The sequence below is a fragment of the Macrotis lagotis genome, chromosome 2, assembly GCF_037893015.1.
Source record: "Macrotis lagotis isolate mMagLag1 chromosome 2, bilby.v1.9.chrom.fasta, whole genome shotgun sequence".
In the NCBI taxonomy this organism is placed as follows: Eukaryota; Metazoa; Chordata; class Mammalia; order Peramelemorphia; family Peramelidae; genus Macrotis; species Macrotis lagotis.
This window is the reverse complement of record NC_133659.1, coordinates 230,558,077-230,580,445: the sequence shown is the minus strand read 5'-3', so window position 1 is coordinate 230,580,445 and position 22,369 is coordinate 230,558,077. Positions and strand designations below refer to the sequence as shown.

At 39.0% G+C, this 22,369-nt stretch overlaps 1 protein-coding gene and 1 pseudogene across 4 annotated transcripts in view; one reads left to right on the top strand and one right to left on the bottom strand.

Moving 5' to 3' along the window:
- The window catches only part of GAS7 (growth arrest specific 7), a 271,230-nt gene that overhangs the window by 871 nt on the left and 247,990 nt on the right, over positions 1-22,369 (top strand). The gene's annotated exons all lie outside the window — the stretch shown is intronic.
- LOC141514346 (elongation factor 1-gamma-like) lies at positions 16,852-18,152 on the bottom strand (annotated as a pseudogene).

Genomic DNA, 22,369 nt, shown 5'->3' with positions numbered 1-22,369 from the left:
CACCACATAGTGGAAAGAAGTGCACAGAGTCTGCCAGGGAAGAAGGAATGGGCCTCCAAATTCCCATTGCCTCTGAGTGGGTGTTGTATAGCCAGGTTGTGAGTTTCAGGCTTATTTGGTACTAGAGAATCATAAACATCAGCAGCAATAGCTTCCCATCTGGAGCTCATCCAGCAGGCATTATCTAAAGATAACCACAACCAGCTTGTCCTGGTCCCCTCAGACCCAGACCCTTCCTTTCAACCCAACCTCTCTCCTTCTCCCAGAGAAAGAATCAGCCTAGACTCAGAGTGGGAAAGTGATTTGCTCTTGGAGTGCTAAGTGGACACCAGGATACTTTTGGCACTGCATGACTACTGTTAACTCCAACTAAGTAGAGTTCTCTGGTTTGTTTGTGATACTTGAGGATGCAAATCTTCCATATTATCCAATTACTCATTGGTTTATGACTAGGGATATAGGAAGGGGAAGGGATAAAATAATTCTAAAATTTAGATCAGAATTCTGTCATTCCCTTATTTAAATTAGGAAAGGATCTTAGGATCTTTCAGGAAACTGAGTCCCAGAGAGGTAAGACTTGCAGAAGGTCACACAATGATAACTAGTAGAACTAGAAATCAAATCTGAGTTTTCTGACTCCAAATTCTGTACTCTGGTCTGGCAAGAGAGTTTGATGACTTTACATCAGATCATTCTGATCTGAAACACACATTCCAGAAACATGTGAACTTGAAATTCTTTAAGGTTTGCAAAATGGGATACATGATCAAAGAAAATAAACATATGTAAAATATATGCTAAACATAAAAGGATTTTACAGAAGTCAACTACCCATCATCATTAACGTCATTAACCAGAGTCCAATACTTGACTAAAATCAGGTATCATTATCGGCACTACCAGTTAATGAATCAATGGGGCAAAAACAGAAGATTTGAATCAAAGGACCATGATTTGAGTCATATCTTTGCTATTTGTGCAAAACTGCCTTAGTGACTACAAATAGGTTGGTTACTTTCTGAGCCTTAGTCATCCCTTTCATAAAATCAGGATGTGTCCAAATTTACCTCTGAGAAATCCCTTTTAGACTAGGATCCTAAAATTACAGAACTCTCACTAAAAGCCTGTCAAATGTCATACAAAAACATTGAGAAAAATACTGAATTCCACATTAATATCAAGAATTTATTTTGAACAATGACTAAAAAAGTTTTGGTAGCTCTACTTGTGTGGGGGGGGCAAGAGGTTGCATAAAACTGTTAGCAGGGTCCCAAATTATACTATAATTTGAAGGCATGCATTTTGACATATTTGTCATATTTATGCTACTGAATCTCCCATAGTATTTATACTGTTGTTGGATTAGTGGATGAATGATTTTTATTATGGTATATATTTAGTTAGAGAAATTCAAATGACATTCCTTACTATAGTATAATATTGTTTCATTTCCTTCGGAAAGCATTTTACATAAAGAAATTGTAGAATTTGAGGTGTCCTTATCCTTATAGTTTCCTTCTCTGAGGTTTAAATTGTAGCACAAGGTGATAATATATCTCTCTTAAGTGCCAAGTCTACCTGTTTCTGAAAAATTTGGGTTGAGGCCCATGGTTTGGGGGAATTTCTCTGGATCCTATATGTTTCAGGGAAATAATTATGTTGCAGTTTGGCTGGTAAAAGACTGACCCAACCAAGGCAGCTTCTGACAATACTTTTCTTTAGTTCAGTCTGACCTGAACTTTGTTTGGCAAAGCATGAATCAAGTGAATTTTCTCACTATTACCATGATGTAGTCTAGAGTTTTATTTCTGAAGGATACTGCTGAACTGAAGATGACAGATCTCACAGTGGCAGTAGCCTACATGGGGAAGTTGCTAGCTTGTTAGGAATTGATTTTTACTATCTTATTTGTTTACACACAGGTTATCCATTTTGGGAAGGCTAACTGGTCCCGAAACAACTATATTCCCCAAACTTTTTTCAAAGGCAATCTACATTGGTGTAATAGAGTAAGGTAACCTGTGCAATTTTCTTGAGACAAATCTGGGTTGAATCATTATAAAGCATTACTTAAACCCTAAAACCTTCTCTGAACTCTCTTAGTATTTGCTTTGTTCCTTTTCTGTACACTTAACCACATTCTGTGTGTATAGATTACCTTTCCCACCAGATTATAAACTCCTAATGGATAGGCATCAACTCTCATTAAATCCACATCTCCTATATATCACCTAATGATTTCATCTACTATGCAAAGGTTTAATAAATAATAGAGTGAATAGATAAAACATTTCACTATACTTCTCCTTTACCTGAACTCAAGGTCAAATCATGTTTGTTGAGTACAGTGATACATTGTATATCTCTTTTACAAAAAACATGTAGCATGGATGTCCATTCCTCTCCAAACCTATACTCAAAAAAGCTTTTCTTTGTCATGATTATAGCTGTGTAGATAATTGTCATTGAACATTTCAATATGTATACAATTTTCTTCCACCTTGTATACTCACTCAAACAACTCAACCTGGTTTGAGTTTGGATGTCTATTGAAAATCCTACCTTTCGGGAACAAGGTCAGTCTGCCATCATATTAATAATTCCTGCAGACTAAACTGGCCTATCTTTTGTGTCAGTTTCCCAGCTGCCCACTCTAGTACATATTAAAGTAGTAATCATTGATTTCATTTTTATTTTATGTACTCGGCAGAAAAACCCTTAGCTTAGCAACAAGTGTGAAGTATCCTTGACTTTTGCAGAATAAATGGGTATGTTACCACATGCAATGAACACATGCTCCCCCCTCCCAGTTCTAATTGATTTTTTTTGCAACCTGGATCACCAATACAGCCTTTTTAGGTGCCTTTCTGTGTATTTACCTAGGAGTTGTTTAGTATTTTTCTGCCACTTTTAATAATTAAAATTAATTTACATTTATTTATCCCTTTCCCAGTGTTCTCAGATGTTATTTCCTCTCATCCATACAGTGACTTTGTGAGGTAGACAGAGAAGAAAATGATTTCCATTTTGTGAACATTAATACTGGTAGGTCCTTGCTTTGTCTAACTGAGGTGACCTAGTTAATGTCAGATCACAAAGTCCATCCCAGATCATCTGACACCCAAGACTAGAACACTTCCACTGTATCAGGAAAACCCAGATGCTTCCTTCCTAATTCCTAGCAGTGGTAGAGCTAAATGTTTTTGCTCTCCCAGCAAAAAAAAATTCAGAAAAGCCCTTTCTCACAGTCTATAAAATAATTTTACCTAACAAGTTGAACTACTGATTTTCAGCAAGAGAGTAAGTATCTCATGCAAATTTAGCTGAATTTGGCATTTTGTGGGTTGAATGCAATATTTTGGGAATCCTTAGAAGTCTCTCATAAGGTGGTCTATACTGTTCACTTGACAGTCACTGACTAATAAAGACCAGTTTCACATCTTCCCTCCCTTATCTGCTTATTTAGCAGTTTCTGAATAGATGAATCTACATGCAGAGTCAGTATTTTGCCTCACATCAATAGTATTGAAGTATTCAGGAATATATTCTTTCTAAAAACAGATCCTGCATAACTAACACTGTAAATGTCCCTGGTTGGATTAGCAGAACTTTTTGGTGGAGTTTCTACTGTGATATCAAAGGTTGTTTTCTTGGCTCCCTAAATTTTGCTGTGGTTCAGACTTTCAAGTCAAATCAATGGGTACTTACTATTGTACAAACACAGTTGCAATAAGCTATTTTAGCACCAAGGGCAAGTAATATGAAAGAAACTAAGAATAACACTTAAGACCTAAAAGAAAAGCTTTAGTTTTAACTATATATAGTAAAGGACTGTTGTAGCAGGGCTGAATTGAAACCAACTCATTTCATTAATGTAGTGAAATTTTCAGCTTGAGTATTTATATCTCAGAAATCAATAAATGCTACCAATCATGGATTGATTTATTGTTTTGTTGTCTATATTTAAAGTGCTGGTGTTTAAACTTAAGTGTGTTGCATGTATTAATTTTTGGAGAACATTAACCAGTACATTCCTGACTAAATATTTGTTTCCTGAACACTAGATCAGCTATATTTGAAAAAATTTCATTACCAGAAAGTTAATAACTAGGTCATATCAACTATCAGAAATTATGTAGCAAAGAAAGAGCAGAAGTGCTAAGAGAGGTGTCAGTAAAGCAGATATATCACAGGATGAAATTATCCATTCTTATACTATTACAGAAATATATACAGGCATGGGAATGCAATAGGAAGTATCTTGAATTTGAAATTAGTAAACTGAGTTCTTGTAGTTCTCTTACTAACTTGCTCAATGAACTTGAGCAAATCAATTATCTGATGGCCTCTATCTCCACTTATGTAAAACAAAGCAGTTTGAGTAGATAGTTGGTTCCTGACATCTCTTCCATTTCTAAATCCTCTAATCTTGTCTCAGAATTTATGGCATATTTTTATATCTATAATGATTATAGGATTGAAGATTTAGAAGTAGAGAACTTGTAGTTTATGTAATTACTGATGAAGAACCTGAGAAGCAGAAAAGTGGCCTTCTATCCTTTCAGGTTGTTGATTGTCCTTTGTTTTCAAAGAGGACCATAACATCAAAAAGATGATGCCATGATATGCAAATGATTGCATTGGGGGGAGGAGGAGAGCTGTGTAAAGTCATAAGCTTCATTTTCTCCTTGAAAGCCTTCTGGGTCCAGTAGCAAGCTATAGATCTGTATGACTGGAGATAGCCCTGGATGCAGTGGGAGACCTTGATCTATTTAAACTAAGGTCTTTAACAGGTCTTAGCTTGATTGAGGCTCATTCAATGATTAAGAAATGAGGTTAAGAATGACCATTTTTACATAGTCCAAAGAAAAAAAATCAATCTGGAAAGGGAAAGACCCTCAAAGTTTCTGGTCAAAACAGAAACTTGCTATATATTTACATTCACTCTGAGCCATACTGTGACCAAGTAGAACTTGTACCTATTGTTGGCCAATCATTGAGAACCTGAGTGATTTGGGTTTAAGATTCTTAAGTTTGGGTTTAAATTCCTAAGACAGAAAACTAGCTGCTTTTGAAGGCAGGTTTTGTTTGTATGTATGTATATATTTATAGCCAAAAGTCATTTGCATCCAAGTCAGATTTTGTAAAAGGTGAGTGACTAGTCTGGTAGTAAATAGGTTTTGGTCAAAAACAGTGAAAAGTCAAAAACTTTTGGTCAATACCAAAATATAAGCTAATGTGACAAATTATTGCACTTGGCCCCAGAAAGGATTCTTGAAGGGTCCCAGTGGCAGCAGAATTTGGTTGATAACTGGATTGTGAATAAACCTATAGACTATAACAACTCTCTATAACTGGCTAGACCCCATCCTCAGACCCACTCTAGTCTTAAATTCTACAACTTCTTTCTTAGGGAGTGGTGAATCCCCAGTTATTATCATTACTCTACTGGGAAGGGTGGACTACCATTATGAATTCCTATGATTCAGAGTCACAAGTAAATTTACTTCCTCTGCTACCACTCCTTAATCCCTTCTATCTTTATTCTTCCTTGTGAGTTTACCACTCCCCTCCTCCCTTCCATTTTCCTTTGGAAGGCCCATTAATAAACTGACATTCATTCTAGGCAATGTGGGTTAAAGGACTTGCCCAGGGTTGCAAGACTAGTAATTTTCTGAGGTCAGATGTGAACCTAGATCCTCCTGACTCTAGGACCAGTGCTCTGTATATTGTGGCACCTGGATGCTTTCAACATACTGCCATTCATAATAAACTCCTTCCATCTTGTTGAAGTCAAGACCTCTTCCAACTTGAAGTCAAGATCTCTCCCATCATCACACTGTCCAGAACATACTGAATCATCAGATATCTTTTTCAGCATTGAATGTGCTCATGAACTCATAAGTACCCTGAGCCAGGTGGAAGAATAGGTATGCATCCTGCTTCTCAATGGCACATCAGTAATAGTTATTACAACTTTAAAGTTTGCAATATGCTTTATAGATTTTTTATCCTTAAAAACCTTTAGACAGATCTAGTTGACTTCTGGGTCTTTTCTCTACCACTATCATTCATCAATCTCCTTTTGAGGTTTACTATTATTCAGATATATGATCCTATCCAGACCCTGGTGAATATTTCTTATACCTTTGTGACTAACTAAAGTTTTCATGGATTCAAGCAAATGTGAAGAATTCACTTAAAAAACCAACTCTAATCCAAAAGAATTTAGGGACCAAAAATAAATCTTTATCTAGATATTTCTGTGATTGGAAGACACTAAGGGAGAGAGATTAACAGCTGCTGCCATCAGGGAAGTAAGTAGTAAGGAAGGATATAGGGGCATGAGAGTTTATATGTGGGATTATGCTCCCCAAGTGTGGACCAACTTCTCAAAAGGAGCCTAACAACTCTACAGAGGAGAGGTGGGCTATTAAAGGGGCAGGAAGAGATGGGTAAAGGAGAGGATGGTAACTCAAGAGTGCAAAGATGAAGTAATTAGGTATACATACATACATATATGTATATGTGTGTATATATATGCATATATGTGTATGTATATATATGTACGTATGTATGTATTGGATGGGGACAGTAACTCTTGAGAGCAGAGATGAAGTAATGAAGTATTTGTGGATGAGGGATTTAGCTCAAAGACTCCTTTCAGGTAAGGTTAACAATCCTTTGTTTTATTGATAGGGGCTTGTCTTGTTCCTTGGAGGGGGAGAAGGCCCAGATTTCTGGTCTCCCTGCTTGGGAGGGGGCAAGATATTTTACTGAAAAGTTGATTATTTTCACTCACCTCAATAGCTTGGACTTAGTCTGTGCTGAGGGAACAGATTAATTATAAAATATATTTCTCTGTCCAATATTTCCTCTACTATACCCTGAAGGTCCTATCCTTTCTCACCTGCCTTACAGCCTTCTTTACCCCAATTCCTGCCCCTATACACAAGGATGTAATTTTACCAGTTATTTTTTTAAATAGCATTTTTATAGGTCATCAACTTTAACATCTAGGAGCCATACTCTCATTCCAACTTTAGCCGCACAAAGGGACAGTCATATCTTGTTATCAATATCATTCATAATTGTTCTGCCTTCATAATCCATAACTGAAATTCCTCTATTTAGTCATAAACTCCTATCTCCTTTACATTATTATTTTTATCACCTCTATGCCTAAACATCTCTCCACTCTAGGTTGTCTACTGAACTGTTTACTAGAGCATCTTGCTCTGACCTTCACTTTTCTCCCTTGAAGAATCTTGACTATGTGGTTCAATTTTTTCATCTTTGTAGATAATCATTGCTTCATACAAGGACTTTAATTCCACAGCATTTGTTCAAAACTCTCCTTGAGCTTCCCTTCTTCTCTTAATAAAATACTTTGCTCCATATTTCACTGAATAGACTGAGGGTCCCTCAGTAAATTCCCTCTTTTCAACATCATCCTCAATCTTTCCCCACCCCAGAGAAGGGGGTTGACCCTTCTATTCTTTTTTTTGTTTAATATTTATTTATTCTCATTTTGTACAATGTTTTTTATACATTAATAAAATATTCTTGTTTAAGAGTAAACAAAAGACCCCCTTCACCCAAAAATATAGACTCACTTGAGCAATAAAGTAAAGGGGAGAGAAAAAAATTAAAATTAAAAATAATAATAGCAATAATTGTAGGTATGGCCTGGTGGCACAGTGTATGGAGCACCAGCCCTGGAGCCAGGAGCACCAGAGTCCATATCTGGCCCCATACACCCAACAATCACCCAGCCATGTGACATGCAAGCCACCCCAACCCCACTGCCCTGCATAAACCAAAAAAAAAAAAAGAACAAAAAAGTCCTAAAATAAAATATAATAGTAATAATAGTAGGGGAAACTGGGTGGCAGACAGAGCACTGGCCCTTGAGCCAGGAGCACCTGGGTCCGAATCCTGAATCAGACACCCAATGATCACCCTGCTATGTGGCCCCAGGCAGGCCACCCAGCCCCATTTGCCCTGCACCCCCCACAAAATAATAATAATAAAAAATGTGCTTCAGTCTGTGTTCCAACACCACCAACTCTGTCACAGATGGATCACATTCTTTATGATAAGTCCATCACAAAAGTTACTTTCATATTTTTCCACTGTTGCCATTGCTGATTGCAACTCCCTCCTTTCATATTTCTCCACTGCCATGTACTATATTTTCTCTCTCCTTTCACTGACTCTGCTGTAGGATAGCTGAGTGGTGCAGCAGACAGATCCCTGGCCCTGGGGCCAAGAGGCCCTGAGCCCCCATACCACCCCTTAGGCCCAGCATCCACCTGGCCCAATGGTCCCAGACAGACCATCCAATCCCAGCCCTTTGCAAGAAGTAAAAAAAGAAAATGTATTATATCTGACCACTCTCGCCCCATGGTCCATCTTCTCCACCACTCACATTCCCCCTGTCCCCCCCCCCCCCTTCTTACTTCAGATGCCTATACACCATTGAGTATATATGCTGTTTCCTCTCCTAGCCACCTCTGATGAGAGTGAAGATTCCCTCATTCCCCCTGGCCTCCCCGCTTCCATATCATTACAATAGCTCATTGTAATAAAGAAAAATCTTATTATAAGAAATATCTTGGCCTATTCCTCCTTCCTTTTTCTTTCTCCCATTACATTTACCTTTTTTCTATTGACTTAATTTTTACACCATATTTTATCTCCAAATTCAGCTTTCTCCTGTGCTTCATCTATAAAAGCTCCTTCTACCTGCTCTGTTAATTGAGAGGGTTCATATGAGTATTATCAGTATCATTTTTCTATACAGGAATACATGTAGTTCATCATCATTAAGTCCCTCATATTTTTCCCTTCTCCTCCAATCTCTATGCTTCACCTGAGTCCTATATTTGAAGATCAAACTTTCTGTTCAGCTCTGGCCATTCCAAAAGGAACATTTGAAATTCCCCTGGTTCATTGAAAGTCCATCTTTTGCCCTTGGAAGAGGACATTCAGTTTTGCTGGGTAGTTGATTCTTGGTTGCATTCTAAGCTCTTTTGCCTTCCAGTATATTATACTCCAAGCCCTATGAGCTTTTAATGTAGTTGCTGCTAAGTCCTGTGAGATCCTGATTGCAGCTCCACAGTATTTGAATGTATCCCTCTGGCTGCTTGTAATATTTTCTCTTTGATTTGGGAGTTCTGGAACTTGGCTATAATATTCCTGGGTGTTGGTTTTTGGGGATCTCTTTCTCCAGGGGAATCTGTGGATTCTCTCCATTTCTATTTTGCCCTCTGCTTCTAGGATATTGGGGCAATTTTCCTGTAGTAATTCTTTGAAAATGATGTCAAGATCTTTTCCTGATCATGACTTTCAGGTATTCCAATCATTTTTAAATTATCTTTCCCAAATCTGTTTTCCATATCAGTTGTTTTTTCAATGAGATGTTTCACATTTTCTTCTAATTTTTCATTCTTTTGGTTTTGAAGTATTGAGTCCTGATTTCTCCTAAATTCATCAATCTCCCTGAGTTCTATTCTTTGTCTGAAGGATTTGTTTTCCTCAGAGAGCTTTCTTATCTCTTTTTCCATCTGGCCAATTCTGCTTTTTAAAGCATTGTTCTCAATAACTTTTTGAACTGTTTTATGCATTTGACCTAAGCTGGTTTTTAGCCTTCTATTTTCTTCAGCATTTTTTTGGATTTCCTTGACTGAGCTTCTGACTTCATTTTCATGTTTTTTCTGCACCTCTCTCATTTCTTTTCCCAGATTTTCTTTTAACTCCCTCATTTGATTTTCAAAGTCTTTTTTGAGCTCTGTCATAGCCTGAGCCCAATTTCTGTTTTTCTTGGAGTCTTTAGATGCAGGAGCTTGTGCTTCCTCATCTTCAGACTGAGTGTTTCAATCCTTCTTGGGCTCACAAGCAAAATATTTCTTAATGGTGTTCCCCTTGTTTCTCTGCTTGCTCATTTTCCCAGCCTTAGCCTGTTTGGGGGTGCTTCCTGAGCTTTTAGGTCACTCCCACAAGGGTCTCAGTGTGTGAGGCTTGGTCCTCACTCCTAGTCTATGAATGACCATATGCACCCCCCTCTGCCATGGGGCTTAGGTGGCGAGGGGGCCCTGCTGTTCTATGGGGGGGGCCTAGTCTGCTATCAGGATCTGAATGTGGTCAGAGCCCCAGAGTCCTGTTCCAGGGGCAGAGCTCAGCAGTCTCTCTCCACTCCCCTCCCTAGGTTCAATGGGCTCATGCCCTGGGGGCTCCTGCTTACTGGCCTGCTTCTGTTTCCTGGATCTGGACTGCCTTGGCCACGCTGCTCACTATGTGCCCTGAGGGCTGGGCTTCACATGCTCGTTCTGGCAGAAGTCCCCCGCTGTTCCCCCAATTTGTGCCTGGTGCTCCCTGGGGCATAGGTCAGGAAACTCCCTGCTGATGTGAGCTGGGCTCCCAGCGCCCTGGGACTGCGTCTGGGAGGCTGAAGTTCTTTCGCTCTGGCGGGGCCACCCCTCTGGCGGGCCGCCCCTCCAACCCCAGGGAGCAGAGCCTTTCTGCTCTTTTCCAGGTTACCTTGCACAGGAGAACTGCCTCCCTGGGTCCCTCTGCGAGTTCTGTCTCTCAAAAATTTAGTTAAGAGTCCTTAGTTTAGAAGTTTTATGAGGGAGCGCCTAAGACACAATGCTCTCTCGTAGCCATCGTGACTTCGCCCTGACCCTTCTGTTTTTAATGTTGGTCCACTTACCCTTGACAAAGGAGCTTCTTTCAGATCTTGCCATTAAGTATAACCCTGAGCAAGTCATTTAAACTCTTATCACCTATAAAATGTTGAAGCAGATGATCTCTAAGATTCATTCTAAGATCTCATTTTTTTTTTAGATTTTTGAAGGCATTGGAGTTAAGTGGTTTCCCCAAGGCCACACAGCTAGGTAATTATTAAGTGTCTGAGGTCGGATTTGAACCCAAGTACTCCTGACTCCAAGGCCGGTGCTCTATCCACTGGGTCACCTAGCCTCCCCTAAGATCTCATTTTGATCTCATCTTCTGGAAGTTCAGTCTTTTTAATCATTTAATCTTTTTCTTTAATTGTTAATCAATCCTTATCTACTGGTTCCTTCTGTGATGCTCACAAATAGGTCCAGATTTACTCAATCTTAAAAAATTCCCTCCTTGACTTTAAAAGTCACTCTTCTCTTTTACTGACAAACTCCTAGAAAAAGTCATCTACACTTATTGCCTTTACTTTCTAAACTCCTATACTTATGTTGGAACATTTTGCAATCTGGCTTCCCATCACCCAACTGAAACTGTTTTCTCCAAGGTTACCAAGGCTTTCTTAATTGCCAAATCTGATTTCCTTTTCTCAGTTCTCATTATTTTTAAGGACATTCAACATTGTTAACCACTCCCTTCTTCAAAACATTTTTCCCTCCACAAAATTTGGTGGCCTTCCTTTCCTCTGGTTATCTTAACTGACTGGTCATTCATCAGATTCATTCACTAGGTAATCATTCACCATGACCCATCTCCTATGTATGGGTAACTCAGGGTCCTATCCTGAAACTTCTGTCTCTTGGTAAGATTAGTCCCAAACAGCTCCCATCAATATCATCCTTATGCAGATAGCTCCCATATCTATATATCCATTCTAGTCTCTTGATCTTGAACTACCTGCCGGAAAATTTCCAGCAGATGTCTTACAAGCATCTCAAAGGCAATATGTTCAAGCAGAACTCATTTTTCCTCTCAAAACTGTTCTCTTCCTAACTTCCTTATTTCTGTGAAGGTTACCACCACCTTCTCATTACCCAAGATCACCCTCTGAGTCACTCTCAACTTTCCATTTTTTCTTGATGTCTCATGGCTAATCAGTTGTCAAATGTTGTCTTTTCTACCTCTGCAACAATTGTCTCTGTCTTTTCTCTACCAAAGAGATCAACTTAGTCCAGGCCTTGTTACCTCTCACTGGACTGTTGCAATATTTTCCTAATTGATCCCCCTGACTGTCTGTCTGTCTCTCTCTCCCTCACTCTCCTTCCCCCTCTCTCCCTCCCCTCCCTCTCCCTCTCCCTTCTTAAAGCACAAGTCCAACCATGACACTTTCCCCTTCAGAAAGCTTTAATGTTTCCTTCTCAACCCTTGAATCAAATATACACTTCTCTGTCTGGCATTTAAAGTCTGTCACACTAGACTTTAGACAACCTTTTCAGGTTTAAGGTACATTACTCTCTTTCACATTCTGCATTCCAACCAAATTGGCCTTCTTACTGTTCCTTGTATGTTTCTTGAGCAAAGAGAGATCTGGCCAAACTAGTAATTCCATTTAACTTTTCTCTGCCTTTCTGCAGGATGTTCCCCCTATGCCTGGAATTTTCTCTCCATTCACTTATGCCTTGTAGAATCCCTACATTCCTTCAAGGCTCAGCTCAAGTGACACCTTTTACAGGAAGTCTATGGTAATTCCCCAGTTACTGATTCCCTCCCTTCTCCCCATCATTACTTTGTATCTATTTTACAGTTATCCCTTTTACATTGTAATTTTGATATATCATAGGTTATCATAAGAAATTAAATGAAAATTTGAGAGTTTTGTGGCAGTCACAATATATGAAGGCCATTGGATGATACTAAAAAAGTTTATAAATCCAGAAATGCAGAAAATATATGTATAGTATTATATAAGATCAAGAAAAAAAGAGAACAAAATCCAGAGGGCCAAAAATTTTTCACAGATTTTCCAGATTGAGGGGATATTGGGGCCTAACCCTAACAAGATGCTCACACACACACACACACACACACACACACACACACACACACACACACACATACATCTATCTGTCTATCTACCTATTCTAGATACTTCTTGTTTTCTTTCAATAGAATGAAGTCTTTTTAAGGGCAGAATATATACATATATATATATATATATATATATATATATATATATATTATACATATATTATATATTTCCATCCCAGCATAGAGCCTGGCACATGGTAAATAGAAGATATTTAAATCATTAAACACTTATAGGAAGTTTAGATCAAGAAATAACTCCCAAGAGAACTACTAATCTTCATTAGACTCATTTTGGGGTTTTGAGGTTTTTTGGTAAGACAATGGGGTTAAATTACTTGCCCAAGGTCACACAGCTAGGTAATTATTAAGTGTTTGAGGTCAAATTTGAACTCAGGTCCTCCTGACTCCAGGGTCATCTACTGTGCCACCTAGCTGCCCCCCCCTTTTATTTTTTAAGCTGTTATGTCTCTTATTTTTCTCAGACAAATTCCTTGAAAAAGCTACACTTTCTTTCCTCTTACTCTGACTTTGATCTTGTCATGCAATTAAAACTGTTCTTACCAAAGTTTTCACTGATCTCTTCATAAGGGTGTTTGTGTATGGAGGGAAGCTGATTCAGTCAATCACCCCATTCCACTTAGAGTGAGGAAAAAAATTCTCTCTCTTTGCTACCTTTATCTGTTGAATCAAGTGAATTAAAGGCATTAAACTAGTGTATGCTTTATCATTCCAAGTATATTGGCTGTAAGATAGAAAGTCATGACTTCATTTTTGTTACAAAGGTTTTCTTTTTCTTTTTAAAATGCTTGTGTGTGGAGCTTGGAGGAAAGAAAATAAATTCTTATTTTTTAAAAAAGAAAGTTAGTTTGAGAGTCAATGATTCTAGCCAACTCCCTGAAAGACAGTTGTTTGGGAGGGGAAGAAGGGAGCCTCTCTCCTTGCCCAGTTCTTTTGACCATAGGATGAACTTGTGGACTTTGGAAGGTGAGAGGATTTGAACTTATTATCTGCATCTCAGGAACAGTAGTAAATGGAAGCAATATCTATCTACTTCAGGAGCTGACAGCAAATTATAGATAATGCTCAGGAAGGGAAACTTTTAGATTCTATAAGGAGCATAGTGGAAAGCTGTACCATACTTAAAAGGAACATGTAAATGACTCCAGTAAATATACTTCTAGGAACTGTGAGGTATTCCTTTGCCATTGATATTTCTATACTTGAGTTCATTTTTCATGGACTCTATCTCTATTTCTCTCTAGTACAGATAAGTACTACTCTGAAGGAACAAAGACTACAGTACCAGACCTGGAATCAGGAAGATCTGAGTTCAAATCCTGTTTCAAGATACTCACTCACTGAATGACTCTGGTTCACTTAACCCCTGATTTCATTTGTACTTTATCTGCAAAATGGGGACACACTGGAGAAGGACATGGCAAACCACTCCTATATCTTTGCCAGGAAAATTCTTTGAGGTCAGGTAGAGTTGGACATGACTAAACAATAACAACAACAATATTATTTATATACTTGTGGAATAATGGCTTTTGGGAAGATGTTTTATGATAGCTATTCTTTCCAGACCACTTTAGTTTATACTTTCTAAAAGCTAATTGTCTGACTGACTAGATGATCTCCACTGATAATCAAGGTGGGAAGAGCCTTGTACAAGAAACTAATTCTCCAAATCCTCAGAGTCCTCTAGAACTCTGAGGGGAGTTATTTACTAAAGGGGATGTAAACTGCCAATGTTTGGAAGAGTCCAGTGTATATACAGCTTCTGACAACTGCCAAATCTGATAGTCTTTTTCTCAGTTCTAATCCGTTTCTATTGTCTGCTTCATTTGACATTGTTGATTGCCCTTTCTTCTCTGGGTTTGTGATAATAGTCCTCCTAGTTTACTTCCAACCTGTCTGACTGCTCATTCTCAGCCTGTTTTGCAGTTTGACTTCCATCTTTTCTGTGGGTGCTCCCATCTTTTTCTATTCTGTTTCTTTTGGTAACTTCTTCAGCTCCCATGAGTTTAGTTATCATCTTTAGGCAGATGACTTTGATTTCTATATTCAGTTCCAACTCCAGTCTTTTGAGCTTTTGTTTCCAAATCATCAATTGTCTTTTGGAAAGTTTTTCAAACTGCATATCACAAAGACATTTTGAATTCAATATGACCAAAACTGAAAAAAAACTTAACTTAACCCTCTTTTCCCTCTAAATCCTCAGCTTGTCTGGTTTTCTCAAATGCAATCATTCCAATGTCTCAGGTTCATAATCTCAGCATTATGCTCTTTCTTCCCTTTCTCTCACCCCATATATTCAGTTACTTGCTACTTACTTACAACATCTCCCATTTGTTCTACTTACATAGCTACCATCATAGTTCAGATGCTCATCATCTATCACCGAAATTATTGCAGTGACCTAACCTAAATTGATCTCTCTATTTTATCTCTCCTTAATTCAGTCAATCCCATATACTCATGTCATTCCCTTGTTCAGCCAGCTCTCACTGGACTGTTGCAAGTCATTTACTACCTGTCCCAGCTTCATTGAACATTATTTAACTATCTAAATTCTGTGATCTAGTCAAATAGCCTTCTTGCTTTGAAAGAAGTAATTCCCCATTCCTGGAATGGATTCATTCTTTCCCTCTCTGTCTCATAGGTTCTTCCCTTCTTGTAGAATATAGATTAAATATTGTTTTCTTCATGAAGACTTTCCTGATCAGGTCAATTACTATTGCCCTCAAACTGCACAGAATTTTAACTTTTATATATCTTTAACTAATTTCATGTTTAAGTTTCATTGTCTCTCTCCTTCCCCTCCTCATTAGATCACAAAATTCTTGTGATTGGGGATTATTTCATTCTTTTTAATTATATCCTATTACCTAGCATAGTGTCTGATAAATAGTAGGTGCTTAATAAATATATGTATATTGCTTTAGATTTGTACATTCTGGATTTTTACAAAATCACTTTTTATAGTGGCTTTTAAAAGCTGTACTTGTATTTTAGAGCAAATTTAAGGTGTAATTATTGGTTCTGTTCCACTGATGATGATAGGAGAGGAGCCAGGGACAACATTTTATTTTTATGTTTCTCAGTACTGTGGCACAGTTTGGGGGGCACATTAAGCACCCACCCCAATAGTTAGGTGAATGAATTTGAAGTTATTTCTTGATCTGAACTTCTTATAAGTACTCTATTGACATTGTAAAGATGTCTGTCATTATTAGCTTTATTGTTGCTCTGAAAGATTTTTCTTTTTCAGAAGAATTATTTATTTATTTGTTTGTCCACTTATTTGTTTGTTTGTTTGTTTGTTTATTTAGGTTTTTGCAAGGCAAATGGGGTTAAGTGGCTTGCCCAAGGCCACACAGCTAGGTAAGTATTAAGTGTCTGAGGCTGGATTTGAACTCAGGTACTCCTGACTCCAGGGCCGGTGCTCTTATCCACTGCGCCACCTAGCCACCCCTTTTTTTCAGAAGAATTAAAAAAAAGATTATTTGAACACCTACCATGGCAAGGTATAATGCTAGGTACATCTTTTGGGTAATGCGAAGATGTATGAAGCAGAGATGTCTCTTTTCTCAAGGAGACTGCAGTCTGCCTAGGAAAATAAGACGTAGTTATAAAAAGATGAATTATCTGATAAATGACCAATCCAGGATCATTTTTGCCCCTTGTGCAAATCCCACTAGGAACTTCCTTTTTTTTCCAGTGTTTCTTCAAATTCTCCCTTCCAATTTTCCCTTCCTGGTTGTACTTTGCCCTTCCCTATCATCATCACTTCAGGAGTAAGCCTAGTCCTCTTTACTCCAACCTTAACTTATTCCCCTCTTTCCAATAGTCCTAAATCCCTCAAGCCTGCGAGGCAGACAGAACTGCTCACATGGGTTGGATGATCAATTAAAATCCTCCTAGTCAGATAATGGAGCTCCATTTGGTCTGGTGCCTTCTTCAATAACAATTGTCATTCTTTTTTTGGGGGGGGGTCTGACTTCAGTTTTCTTTAATGACTGGTACCTCCTGGCAGAGGAGGAAGCAGGCAGCTAGGTGGTAGTAGGGGGAGGATGTTCACTTGAAGATCTTGCCCTGATTGAAGGGTTTGTCCATGAGCTGGAAGGGCCCCTCCCAGGAGAAGTACTTGCGGACCATAGTCTGGGTCTCCTCACTGCCAGGATCCAGCTTATGCCATGTGTAAGACTCATAGTCTACCTGCCAGTCTGAACTTAGGAAGGCAAGTTCTGGTTCCAGACCCAGACTCCAGAAATGGCGCTGCTGTTGTTGGTGCCAAAGAGGATGACACTGGCAAAGGCATATTCTTCCTCACCTTGTCCAGGCACTGGAACATTCCAGTGATGAGGTTACAGCTCATGAAAGTCTGGCTGAGCTCCTGGGGAAAGCGGTACTCATCATACCACAGGGACCAGCTCTTGTGGTCAAAGTGGTCCCAGAAGTATGGCAGGGCCATCATTATTGTTTCCTCACCAGAGTATTTTTGCTTAAACTCATCCAACACAAAAGTACTCTTGGGCAGGTGGGCAAAGGTGGCTTTGGGTTCTGCAGACAGAGCCTGCTCACACTAATCCATCTCCTCCTCAGGGCCAGGGTGGGGGTAGGGGCTGGCTTCTTGTCCTCCTTCCACTCGGCCTGCACCTTTTGCTTGTCTTCCCACTGCCCCTCATTTTTTCCCGAGGTATCCTTCTTAGGCTGACTCTCTGCAAACTTCTTGGCATCAAACTGGGCCATCTTCTCACAGAGCTTCACCTCTCCCAAAATTGCCCAGAACTGGGACTGGTAAATGCAGGTGAGGAACCAGTGGTTGGTGCTGGGAAAGGCCTGCTGGAAAGCTGGCTCCAGGACCTTCTTATAGAGCACAGGAGGGTGCCCACTACTGTGATGTCAGCCAGAGTCACACGCTCCCCAACCAGAAAATTCCAAGGCTTCAGGTGGGCATCCAGGAGCCGCAGAATTCACCTCACCTCCTCTTTTGCATTCTCTGTGGCCTGCTTGTTGTGGTGCATGATACCCAGAGTGGGGAACACCCAGGTGCAGGCTGGGGGGACATGTCAGCAAAGCTGACCCCCTGGATCACCTGGGTAACCACCTCAGGAGTAGAACCTTGGAGCTCATCATTGCTTACATAGTGTGCAATGAATTGCTTTCAAATACACAGAAGCCATCATCACCCTCAAATGCTGAAACCTTGCCAGTAGGAAATTTTTGGAGTAAACCGGGGTTGCTGTTGGTCTAACCAAAGTGGAAATGGGAGGAGTGGATAGCACACAGATCTGGGCCCCACTGTACTGTGCAGCAATGAGAGCCTTGAAGGCCTGCCAGTTTTCAGGGTATGTGTACAGGGTTCCATCCACCATGGTGATTCCACAGTGAAAAGACAATTGTCATTCTTTCTGTGGTTGTGCTCTCTAAACTTCTGCCTTGCTTAAGCCCAAAGAACCCTTAGACTTTTCCATCTAAATTGCCATTGCATCCTAAGAACCAGTAAGTCTTTTTGTCAGCCATACAACTGAACTCCCTCATATCTCACCTTGTTAGAATGTGACTCCCTGGGAATGGGAATTGCTGGTAGGTGCTTTTCTATTTATTCATTCATATACAATAAGAATTTTGTACATCTAATATTCCAAGTTATAAATATATTAAACTCAACATTTACTCCCCCCATCCCATTCTCAATCAGCAAGCATATAAGTACCTATTACAAAGACAAAAATGGAATAATCTTTTAACTCAAAAAGATTATTAAGGGAAATAAAACATTTGACCTTTAGCAAGTCATTTACCCTCATTGGACCTATAAAAATGAAGGTTTTAGATTAGATGGTTTCAGAAGACCCTTCCACCTTGTAAAGTCCTATTTAGCCAACATCAGACCTGTTCATACACTTTTCCTCAGGCCATTTTCTGACCTGGCACCACAGCTCCTTGACCTTGCTACCAGATATACTGTGCTTTGGAACTCCTACTCTAGGTCTTGCATCTCCTGATAGGTGAAATCTCACTAATTTACCATAAACTCTACCATGTTTATTACCTTGGCCATTTTCCAATCTGCCACTTATATATTTACAAGTTGGACTATCAGAGGTTTCTAACTTAGGGTATATGAATTTGTTTTACTTTTTATTCGATAACTATTTCAGTATTTTGATTTCCTTTTAGTGTGTATTTTATTTTATGCATTTAAAAACATTATTTTGAGAACTACCAAAGGGTTTCATGAGAAACAAAATGTTTGAAATTCCCTGGTCGAATTGATCTCTAAGATTCCTTCCCTTGATAATGTTTAATGTTTCTGTGATTCATAGAACAGGATTCTTGACTATTTATTCTTTTTTTTTTAGTTTTGTTTTTTTTTTTTGCAATGCAGTGGGGTTAAGTGGCTTGCCCAAGACCACACAGCTAGTAATTATTAAGTGTCTGAGGCTGGATTTGAACTCAGGTACTCCTGATTCCAGGGCCAGTGCACTATCCACTGCATACCTAGCTGCCCTGATTCTTGACTATTTAAAACAATCCTTGACCCTTACCTTCCAACTGGTGAGTTTTCTTTACAGAAGCAATCTCCAGTTTATTGGTGCTCCAACAACAGGGCTAGCTATTTATTTTTCATTGTTTCATTCTGTAATCAGAGGGGACTCCAGGAGGAATTGTCCTTTTATAAGTAAGTAATTAGGAAGACATTATTTTGGTGCTTATTTTGGTGGAAAGAGTTGGAAGAAGGCCAGTAAATAAACCCCTTGAAGGATAGTTGTGACCTGGAGGCTTTGGAAAGAATTTTATTTCTGGATACTCTGAAATTTTGCTTGGGCCTACTGCCTAACTAAAAGAAATACTGGATCGTAGAATTGTTGGTTTCTAAGATTCCTCTAATTTCCAGAGCAGACTTGACTTTGCACAATATTACTCTTCAGAATATGGTGCTCATCAGTAAGAGGTTCTGGCTTTGATTGTCTTGTGGTTTGGTTCCTTGCAGGTGGAAATAGCTTAGCATAATGGAAAGTACACTGAATTTAGAGGCAAATTACTTCAATTCGAATTTCACTTCCATATAGTTTTAGTCATCACTTAGTTTAGCTGGGGTATAGTTCCCTCATCTGTAAATTTAGAGGTTTGCCTAGCTAGTCTCTGACATATGCTCTATGATATAGATATCATTGGGTGCTATTGGTGACAAGTGAGGAATTATGAATTCTTGCATAGCCAACCCACTTCATTCCCACATCTCTTGCTCATATACACATTTTCATAGTGCAAAGTATTTAATCTGCCAATAAATTATCATGACTTCGCAAGGGAAGAAACTGGACCTGGATCTTGTTTTCTTTAGGAAACTGTCCTATTGCTAGTGTTCACAAAGGTATCAGTCAGTTAGGTGGCCATTGTTGCCTAGGGACAGTTCCTCAATTCATTCCTTACTTTACTATTACCCCAAATGATGACATTATCATGTCACCTCCCAGAATTGTCAATAGCTGTCATTTGATGGTGATATTTTGTTTACTTCTCACCATTTTGATTTATTCAGGATTTGTCTTGGTTATAGGAATTCCTGAGATGAGTTTGAATTTCCACCTCTTTTATCTTCCCTGAACTCAAATTAAAATAGGATCAAGAAAAACTTACCATAGTTAGTTTAGTGGTAGGCCCAATTGAAATTTTGAGTTTATGTAGTGCTCAATGAAATCTTATGGGATTTTTCCATATCTCCCTCTCTCTTTCTCTCTATGTCTGTCTGTATGTCTCTCTCCTTCTGTGTGTCTGTATTTCTGTTTCTGTTTGTCTCTATCTCTGTCTCACTCTTTCACTTTCTGTCTCTTAAGTTCTCACATTAGGAACATTTTAATTTTGCAACATTTTTAAGTTTCCTTAAAAAAATATGGGGAAAGAGCTCTCAGATGCCATGCAAACTCTGAAACAAAAAGTTTATTGAATATAGGAGACGTTTTATTTAACCTAACATAGGAATGCAGACACTTTCATTCGAGCCTATAGCAGTCAATTTTCTTTGGGATAGGTTCTATGTGGTCTTCACAGAAATATTCCCACAAGAGGAAAGCATGAAATGTTTCTGGAGCCTTGAGAGATTCCTCTTGTGGCCTCCACTTCCTTCAGACATCTATGCAGTATTTTGAATTTGTAGTATTGCCCTTGTTTTGATGCCTCCATATTGGGAGAGAAGTTTCGGGGTTGCTAGGCTTGGTCCCCATCCCTGGGACCACATGGTCCATCTAATACAGAGTACCAGTAAAAGGCAAATTCTGGGTTTCTTCCTCCAAGTTTTGGCTCCTTCCCTTGCTGTTCCTTGCCTTTTTTTAGGTTTCTGCAAGGCAAATGGTATTAAGTGGCTTGCCCAAGGCCACACAGCTAGGTAATTATTAAGTGTCTGAGGTCGAATTTGAACTCAGGTACTCCTGACTCCAGGGCTGGTGCTCTATCCACTGCACCACTTAGCCACCCCATGTTCCTTACCTTTTGCTCCTAATTTGTATGGAAATTCTTCTGTATCAGATCAACCGCTGTTGATCTGAATTCTTGCAGCTTCTTGTTGGGCCCTATAATTTCCTAATGATTCATTACCTGCTTATGTTTGCAATTCTTGGGGTGATTTCCCTATTGGTGATGGGGGGGGGAAGTCATTACATTCCTTTCCAGAGAGCCAGATCTAAGATTCCATGTAACTTTTATTTTCTCAGTTCTTATTTTCTTTCAGCTTAGGTTTTCTTTATTTGCTTGCCTTTTCAAAACCAAGTCCCAAATTCCCACAGTGTATCAACTTGCAGTTAATCAATCAGTTATTTTTTATGTGTTATTAGAGAGCAAAGATCAGTCCTGAAAATTCAGTTATCAAAGAATTAACCTAGTTAATGAATTTCAGAAGACTGGAATCCTAAGGGATTTCCAGAAGGCGTAATCAGGGTAGTTTTTCCTGGGTTCACTCTTGACAAGTAGATGTCCAGTAAAAATGTTTTCTTAAGATTATGACAATCTACCTATCAATAGCATAGTATATCAATGGTATACATATTGTCCCCTATCTGGCATCAAATCAGGACTTTCAAACAATTTTTAAGTTATTAGATTTCTTAAGTGGAAGGATGAGGCATTGATTTATTCTAGCATAGTTTCAGATTCCAGCTATGGGAAAACTGTCATATATTAAACCCATTTGTAGTTACCACAGGAGTGGAAATTATACTTTTTACCCTCAAGGAATTATAAAGGACTAGATTCAAATCCTGACTTTGTGACTATATCTTTGGGTAAGTCACTTGACTTCTTGGAGACTCAGGCTGGAAAATGAGAGGGTTGAACTAGATGATTTCTAAGGTTCCTTCTAGCTTTTTTTGGTGTTGTTTTTTTATAAGGCAATGGGCTAGTGACTTGCCCAAGGTCACACAGCTAGGTAATTATTAAGTGTCTGGGGCTAGATTTGAACTCATGTCCTCCTGACTCCAGGGTCATGTTTTCTAGCTTTAAAATTCAAAATCCTGATACTATCACAGCACTCTGCTTCTTCATGGTATCATCCCTAAGGGTCAGTGTGTTTCCTATGAGAGATGGTTCTACT